At 42.2% G+C, this 10000-nt stretch overlaps 1 non-coding gene across 1 annotated transcript; it reads right to left on the minus strand.

The window, feature by feature from the left end:
- Positions 1-6988: 6988 nt before the first annotated feature.
- LOC123688330 lies at positions 6989-7107 on the minus strand. The gene has a single exon (XR_006749859.1). It is a non-coding gene; the product is annotated as a 5S ribosomal RNA (ribosomal RNA).
- Between the last annotated feature and the right edge of the window lie 2893 nt (positions 7108-10000).

Below are 10000 nucleotides of genomic sequence, written 5' to 3' on the forward strand. Positions count from 1 at the left end.
GAAGCTACCATCCGTGGGATTATGCCTGAACGCCTCTAAGGCCGTACCTGTCTAGTCAAAGGTGGCAACGATACCTTTTTGAGCTTCTATGAGTCGAAAGGCTCAAAACAATGTGACTTTACTAGGCATCAGACGTTCTCGTCTGGTGTCGCACGAGCCAAGGTTGCCGTTGGGGCTGATGGTCGGCGGCGGGATCGATTCTTGCCACGTCTGACCTGGCCCTTTGACGGTCGATCATGGGTCAACTATTTCGATGTTGAAGCTTTGAATTGTCTGTAGACGACTTACGTACCTGGCAGGGTGTTGTACTCGGTAGAGCAGTTTCCACGCTGCGATCTGTTAATACTCAGCCCTTAGCTTGGGGATTCGTCTTGTCGATTAGACGAGACCCCGTTTGTTGCTCTTGTTGTTGCGTTTGTGCCGCTGGATGTGTTACCTTCGCTGACCCGTATTCGAAAGGATACGGGGAGTAAGTGTTGAGGGCTGCCTTGGCATCGACCGACGACGACTGCGACGGAATATGCAAATTGGCAGATAGAGTGACGGTGGTGGCCTCCGCTCCTTTTTTCTAACCGTACGGTATGAAGAAGGAGGTTCGAGTAGGGCCGCGCCTCATTTCATATCTGCCAAATATTTCTGTCCTGTTCGAGTCCGATTTGAACCGACCGTTCGAACGTCTATCGTTCTTGCGGTTGGGGACGGTAACGAGAGCCATTTTGGCCTTCGTCCGTCTATCGAATCGGACTTTATGATTTTCGTATGAAATTTTGCCGATGCTTGACGTGAGTTTTTCTATCAAAAATAACTCTGATTTTCTCTCTGATATGGCGCAAAGTACCGAAGATAACCACTAATTGAAAATCTTTCGAAAAAGCACCACATCACAATATATCGACCGCCGACCTGACGGTGGTATTCGAGCTGTGACTGGATGGTGTCTTACTATTCGAAAATCTTGAACGGTTTTCATCTGAAAATATCATAACGAGCTAATGAAATATGCATGTTTTGCAGGCTTATCTTAGTCAAATTCGAACAATTCACGATGAATCAATCAGAAAGGTAGATATGTTTGACGAAATCGGACATGAGAGAGAAATACGAATAACTCACAAGGGTAAATGTCATCAAATGCATCAGACTATGTGATGAGTAAAATGAAAGATGCACACGATAATTTTAGCTTAAACCATGCCGGAAAGTCGACTTCACGTCGTGCATCGGTACAAAGTTATTCAAGGGGCAAAATAAATTCACGAGAGTAGGTCCGATTACCGCTGGATCAGACGACGATCGTAACTTGTTGGATACGAATGTATCCGATGTATGTACGTCGTCCCTCTCTGATCTGTAGTAAGTGGGCCTACCCAAGATGCACACGATAATTTTAGCTTAAACCATGCCGAAAAGTCGACTTCACGTCGTGCATCGGTACAAAGTTATTCAAGGGGCAAAATAAATTCACGAGAGTAGGTCCGATTACCGCTGGATCAGACGACGATCGTAACTTGTTGGATACAAATGTATCCGATGTATGTACGTCGTCCCTCTCTGATCTACGGTACGTGGACCGACCCAAGATGCACACGATAATTTTAGCTGACTTCATGCCGAAAAGTCGGTTCACGTCATGCATCGGTATCTTAAATCGCGCCGTAAAGTCGTTCACGTCATGCATCGGTATCTTAAATCGAGCCGAAAAGTCGGCTCACGTCATGCATCGGCGTCTTTTTTTTGTGCCACCGATGCATGACGTGAACGACTTTTCGGCGCGATTTAAGATACCGATGCATGACGTGAACGACTTTACGGCGCGATTTAAGATACCGATGCATGACGTGAACGACTTTTCGGCGCGATTTAAGATACCGATGCATGACGTGAACGACTTTACGGCGCGATTTAAAGCTATACCGATGCATGACGTAAACAAGATCACACCGATGCAGCACGTTAACATTAAAGCCCGCCTAATCCGATCGATGGAGGCCGTCTCGAGTGTCCAACTTGCTCACAAGAGCCGAGAAACAAACCGATGCATCACGTAGACAAGATCGTACCGAATGTTAACACAATCCAAAAGGAAATAATCTTAGATGAATATCGATTCTGATTATTGATTTTTCTTTCGCGATATTGATAGAAGACATCTGAATGAATTTCGAATTAATTCCGAAATCAAAAAAATATTTTCAATAAATTTTTTTTCTAGAGTACCTCGGTCTTTTCTATTTTTTTTCCAAGTTTCGTACGTCAATCAACATACATCCCAGAAAAAATCATCTCTCTAACTATCCTGGTTCAAAAGTTGTATCGGAACTTTTCACGTCGAAAAAGAACATAGGCGAAAAAGGACGTGAACATTATCCTTATAAAAATCAAACCCGACCATGGATTTTGATTCTGATTGTTGATTATCGCTATTAGAACACATTAGGAGGCAACCAAATCAAATTTGAGAAAATTCCACAATCAGAAAATTTTTTTCGAAAAAAAAAAAAAAATTCGAGAACACCTCGGTCATGGCAAGTTATTTCCCACAATCCATTCCCCAATCAACGTACATCCCAGAAAAAATCATCTCTCTAACTATCCTAGTTCAAAAGTTGTATCGGAACATTTTCACGTCGAAAATATATCTCTAAGTCCAGACCGATGCACCACGTAATCTCGGGCAGACCGATGCACAACGTAAATGACGATCGGGACCGGGGCGATCGGTCGTATCTGACACCGCCGGCTCGGTTCTAACATCGTCAATGAGTCGGGGTTGTAAAAAAGGACGTGAACATTTTTCCTTATAAAAATCAAACCCGACCATGGATTTTGATTCTGATTGTTGATTATCGCTACTAGAACATATAAGGAGGCAACCAAATCAAATTTGAGAAAATTCCACGATCAGAAAATTTTTTTCGAAAAAAAAAAAAATCGTAATCACCTCGGTCATGGCGAGTTATTTTCCGTATTTCATTCCACAATCAACGTACAACATAGAAGAAATCATCTCTCTAACTATCCTGGTTCAAAAGTTGTATCGGAACATTTCACGTCGTAATATCTCGCCAAGTCCAGACCTCGGCGATAGGTATATCTGACACCGTCCGCTCGGGACTGACATCGACTTGGACTCGGGCTGATGATGGGGATCGTTTAAGGACGTGAACATTTTTCCTTATAAAAATTAAAGTCGACAATGAATATTGATTCTGATTACTGATTTACGCTTTAAAAACACATTAGAAGGCAACCAAATCGAATTTGAGGAAATTCCACGATCAGAAAATTTTTTTCGAAAAAAAAAAAAATCCGAAAAATATTTTTCGATTCCGATTACTGATTTACTCTTTTAGAACACATTAGGAGGCAACCAAATCAAATTTGAGAAAATTCCACAATCAGAAAATTTTTTTCGAAAAAAAAAAAAATTCGAGGACACCTCGGTCATGGCAAGTTATTTCCCACAATCCATTCCCCGATCCACGTACATCCCAGAAAAAATCATCTCTCTAACTATCCTGGTTCAAAAGTTGTATCGGAACATTTTCACGTCGAAAATATATCTCTAAGTCCAAACCGATGCACCACGTAAACTAGGGCAGACCGATGCACCACGTAATATCGGGCAGACCGATGCAGAACGTAAACTCGATCATACCGATGCTTCACGTAATCTCGATCTTACCGATGCACCACGTAAACAAGGGCAGACCGATGCAGAACGTAAACTAGATCTTACCGATGCACCACGTAATCTCGATCTTACCGATGCACCACGTAATCTCCATCTTACCGATGCACCACGTGAACTGGATCTTACCGATGCAGAACGTGAATTGGATCTTACCGATGCAGAACGTGAATTGGATCTTACCGATGCACCACGTAAACTCGATCATACCGATGCACCACGTAATCTCGGGCAGACCGATGCACAACGTAAATGACGATCGGGACCGGGGCGATCGGTCGTATCTGACACCGCCGGCTCGGTTCTAACATCGTCAATGAGTCGGGGTTGTAAAAAAGGACGTGAACATTTTTCCTTATAAAAATCAAACCCGACCATGGATTTTGATTCTGATTGTTGATTATCGCTACTAGAACATATAAGGAGGCAACCAAATCAAATTTGAGAAAATTCCACGATCAGAAAATTTTTTTCGAAAAAAAAAAAAAATCGTAATCACCTCGGTCATGGCGAGTTATTTTCCGTATTTCATTCCACAATCAACGTACAACATAGAAGAAATCATCTCTCTAACTATCCTGGTTCAAAAGTTGTATCGGAACATTTCACGTCGTAATATCTCGCCAAGTCCAGACCTCGGCGATAGGTAGTATCTGACACCGTCCGCTCGGGACTGACATCGACTTGGACTCGGGCTGATGATGGGGAGGCGTTTAAGGACGTGAACATTTTTCCTTATAAAAATTAAAGTCGACAATGAATATTGATTCTGATTACTGATTTACGCTTTAAAAACACATTAGAAGGCAACCAAATCGAATTTGAGGAAATTCCACGATCAGAAAATTTTTTTCGAAAAAAAAAAAAATCCGAAAAATATTTTTCGATTCCGATTACTGATTTACTCTTTTAGAACACATTAGGAGGCAACCAAATCAAATTTGAGAAAATTCCACAATCAGAAAATTTTTTTCGAAAAAAAAAAAAATTCGAGGACACCTCGGTCATGGCAAGTTATTTCCCACAATCCATTCCCCGATCCACGTACATCCCAGAAAAAATCATCTCTCTAACTATCCTGGTTCAAAAGTTGTATCGGAACATTTTCACGTCGAAAATATATCTCTAAGTCCAAACCGATGCACCACGTAAACTAGGGCAGACCGATGCACCACGTAATATCGGGCAGACCGATGCAGAACGTAAACTCGATCATACCGATGCTTCACGTAATCTCGATCTTACCGATGCACCACGTAAACAAGGGCAGACCGATGCAGAACGTAAAGTAGATCTTACCGATGCACCACGTAATCTCGATCTTACCGATGCACCACGTAATCTCCATCTTACCGATGCACCACGTGAACTGGATCTTACCGATGCAGAACGTGAATTGGATCTTACCGATGCAGAACGTGAATTGGATCTTACCGATGCACCACGTAAACTCGATCAACCGATGCACCACGTAATCTCGGGCAGACCGATGCACAACGTAAATGACGATCGGGACCGGGGCGATCGGTCGTATCTGACACCGCCGGCTCGGTTCTAACATCGTCAATGAGTCGGGGTTGTAAAAAAGGACGTGAACATTTTTCCTTATAAAAATCAAACCCGACCATGGATTTTGATTCTGATTGTTGATTATCGCTACTAGAACATATAAGGAGGCAACCAAAACAAATTTGAGAAAATTCCACGATCAGAAAATTTTTTTCGAAAAAAAAAAAAAATCGTAATCACCTCGGTCATGGCGAGTTATTTTCCGTATTTCATTCCACAATCAACGTACAACATAGAAGAAATCATCTCTCTAACTATCCTGGTTCAAAAGTTGTATCGGAACATTTCACGTCGTAATATCTCGCCAAGTCCAGACCTCGGCGATAGGTAGTATCTGACACCGTCCGCTCGGGACTGACATCGACTTGGACTCGGGCTGATGATGGGGAGGCGTTTAAGGACGTGAACATTTTTCCTTATAAAAATTAAAGTCGACAATGAATATTGATTCTGATTACTGATTTACGCTTTAAAAACACATTAGAAGGCAACCAAATCGAATTTGAGGAAATTCCACGATCAGAAAATTTTTTCGAAAAAAAAAAAAATCCGAAAAATATTTTTCGATTCCGATTACTGATTTACTCTTTTAGAACACATTAGGAGGCAACCAAATCAAATTTGAGAAAATTCCACAATCAGAAAATTTTTTTCGAAAAAAAAAAAAATTCGAGGACACCTCGGTCATGGCAAGTTATTTCCCACAATCCATTCCCCGATCCACGTACATCCCAGAAAAAATCATCTCTCTAACTATCCTGGTTCAAAAGTTGTATCGGAACATTTTCACGTCGAAAATATATCTCTAAGTCCAAACCGATGCACCACGTAAACTAGGGCAGACCGATGCACCACGTAATATCGGGCAGACCGATGCAGAACGTAAACTCGATCATACCGATGCTTCACGTAATCTCGATCTTACCGATGCACCACGTAAACAAGGGCAGACCGATGCAGAACGTAAAGTAGATCTTACCGATGCACCACGTAATCTCGATCTTACCGATGCACCACGTAATCTCCATCTTACCGATGCACCACGTGAACTGGATCTTACCGATGCACCACGTAATCTCAATCTTACCGATGCACCACGTGAACTGGATCTTACCGATGCAGAACGTGAATTGGATCTTACCGATGCACCACGTAAACTCGATCTTACCGATGCACCACGTAATCTCGATCTTACCGATGCACCACGTGAACTGGATCTTACCGATGCAGAACGTGAATTGGATCTTACCGATGCACCACGTAAACTCGATCTTACCGATGCACCACGTAATCTCAATCTTACCGATGCACCACGTGAACTGGATCTTACCGATGCAGAACGTGAATTGGATCTTACCGATGCACCACGTAAACTCGATCTTACCGATGCACCACGTAATCTCAATCTTACCGATGCACCACGTGAACTGGATCTTACCGATGCAGAACGTGAATTGGATCTTACCGATGCACCACGTAAACTCGATCTTACCGATGCACCACGTAATCTCGATCTTACCGATGCACCACGTGAACTGGATCTTACCGATGCAGAACGTGAATTGGATCTTACCGATGCACCACGTAAACTCGATCTTACCGATGCACCACGTAATCTCAATCTTACCGATGCATCACGTAATCTCGATCTTACCGATGCAGAACGTAAACTCGATCATACCGATGCACCACGTTATCTCGGCAGACCGATGCAGAACGTAAAAAAAAAGCTTACAGCACGCGGTGTTCCCAAGCGGTCACCCATCCAAGTACTAACCGCGCCCGACGCTGCTTGGCTTCAGTGTTCTGACGAGAACTGGCAATTTCAGCGTGGTATGGCCGTAAACAACAAATATAGCGATATTTTCTATGATATCTCACTTTTTGGGAGCGGAAAGGACGTGAACGTTTTTCCTTATAAAAAATGAAATAACTTTTGGATATTAATTCTGATTGTTGATTTAAGTTTTAAGAACACATTAGGACATATCTCAATGAAATTTGAGGGATTTCCGAAATCGAAAAATATTTTTAAAAAAAAAAAAAAAATCCCAGAAGACCTCGGTCATCTCAAGTTTATTTCCATATTCTATTACACAATCAACGTACATCACAAAAGGAACCATCTCTCTAACTATCACAGTTAAATTTTTGTATCGGAACATTTCACGTCGGAATATCTCGCTAAGTCCAGACCGGGGAGATCGGTCGCATTTGACACCGTCCGCTCCGGTCTAACATCGTCTTGGAGTCGGGGTAACGATGGAGAGGCGTTTAAGGACGTGAACATTTTTCCTTATAAAAATTAAAGTCGACAATGAATATTGATTCTGATTACTGATTTACTCTTTTAGTACACATTAGAAGGCAACGCAATCAGATTTGAGGAAATTTCAAGATCAGAAAATTTTTTTCGAAAAAAAAAAAAATTCAAGAACACCTGGGTCATGGCAAGTTATTTCCCACAATCCATTCCACAATCAACGTACAACATAGAAGAAATCATCTCTCTAACTATCCTGGTTCAAAAGTTGTATCGGAACATTTCACGTCGAAATACCTCGCCAAGTCCAGACCGGGGCGATAGGTAGTATCTGACACCGTCCGCTCGGGACTGACATCGACTTGGACTCGGGCTAATGATGGGGAGGCGTTTAAGGACGTGAACATTTTTCCTTATAAAAATTAAAGTCGACAATGAATATTGATTCTGATTACTGATTTACGCTTTAAAAACACATTAGAAGGCAACCAAATCAAATTTGAGGAAATTCCAAAATCAGAAAATTTTTTTTCAAAAAAAAAAAAAATCCGAAAAATATTTTTCGATTCTGATTACTGATTTACTCTTTTAGAACACATTAGAAGGCAACGAAATCAAATTTGAGTGAAATCCAAAATCAGAAAATATTTTTCGAAAAAAAAAAAAATTCGAGAACACCTCGGTCATGGCAAGTTATTTTCCACAATCCATTCCCCAATCAACGTACATCCCAGAAAAAATCATCTCTCTAACTATCCTGGTTCAAAAGTTGTATCGGAACATTTTCACGTCGAAAATATATCTCAGAGTCCAGACCGATGCAGAACGTAAACTCGATCATACCGATGCTTCACGTAATCTCGATCTTACCGATGCACAACGTAAACTAGATCACACCGATGCAGAACGTAAACTCGATCATACCGATGCACCACGTAAACTCAGGCAGACCGATGCAGAACGTGAACTCGATCTTACCGATGCACCACGTAATCTCGATCTTACCGATGCACCACGTAAACTCGGGCAGACCGATGCAGAACGTGAACTCGATCTTACCGATGCACCACGTAAACTAGGGCTGACCGATGCATCACGTAAACGACGATCGAGAGGCGCGAAAGGACGTGAACGTTTTTCATTATAAAAATTGAAATAAATGATAAATAATGATTCTGATTGTTGGTTATCATTTTTAATAAGCATTAGGAGGCAACCAAATGAAATTTGAGGAAATTCCGATAATAGAAAATTTTTTCGAAAAAAAAAAAAAAATTCATGAAATCCTCGGTCATCGCAAAATATTTACCATATTCTGTTCGATAATCAACGTATATTTAAGAAGGAATCATATCTGTATCTATCTTGGTTCAAATTTTGTATCGGAACATTTTGACCAAAGTCCGAGCTTCGGCCGAAACAGACACCGCTGACCTGGCCTATCGATCGACCGAGAGTCGGGGATAGAGCGTAAGTGTTGTCTGGAGGGGAACCCTGTGCTCTCCTGACATATATAGGGAAGGTGGTCGCGTTGGGCGATGCAGAACGTTTGGATCGGGAATTATATTTTTGGTTCAGCTATTGGAATATGGTTTATTGTTGGTATATATTGGCGAAATAACGTTCTTACTGACTGGGGATATTCATAAAAATGAGTCCGGAGATTTTCAGATCGAAGTCCGAGTGATCCGACTTGGAAGGCGTGTTGGGTGGGTCGAGATGGCTTAGATCGATCAGACGAGGCGGGCTAAGTGTTGACGTCATGCATCGGTCCATTTTCAGATTGAGTCCGAGTAATCCGACTTTGAAAGAGTGTTGGGTGCGTCGAGACTGTTTAGATAGATCGGACGAGGCGGACTAGGTGTTAACGACATGCATTGGTATATTTTCTGATCGGAGTCCGAAGAAATCGGCCCTAGTAGGCGCAGCGGACGGTCGAGACGGCCTCGGTGGGTCGGATCGATCGGGAAAAGTTTGCTAAATCGTGTCTGGAGGGGAACCTTGGGTTCTCCTGACATATATAGGGGATAAGGTTTGGGTGAACGATTCTTCACGTAAAAGTTGAGTAATTTATTTTTCGATAAGCTTTTGGATATTGATGAGAAGTATATGTATATCTTCGATTAAAAGAATTCTTACCGTCTCGATGTATATTATATTAGATATATAAGAAATAGTTAACGTGATGCATCGGCCGATTTCCGGATCGGAGTTCGAGAGATGCGACTTTCGATGCGCGATGGGTGGATCGAGACGGCCTAGATCGATCGGACGAGGCGGACTAGGTGTTAACGACATGCATCGGCGGATTTTCTGATCGGAGTCCGAAGAAAGCAGCTCTAGTAGGCGCGGCGAACGGTCGAAACGGCCTCGATCGATCGGACGAGGCGGACTAGGTGTTAACGACATGCATCGGCGGATTTTCTGATCGGAGTCCGAAGAAATCAGCTCTAGTAGGCGCGGCGAACGGTCGAAAC

This window comes from Harmonia axyridis, chromosome X, assembly GCF_914767665.1.
Source record: "Harmonia axyridis chromosome X, icHarAxyr1.1, whole genome shotgun sequence".
Lineage (NCBI taxonomy): Eukaryota > Metazoa > Arthropoda > Insecta > Coleoptera > Coccinellidae > Harmonia > Harmonia axyridis.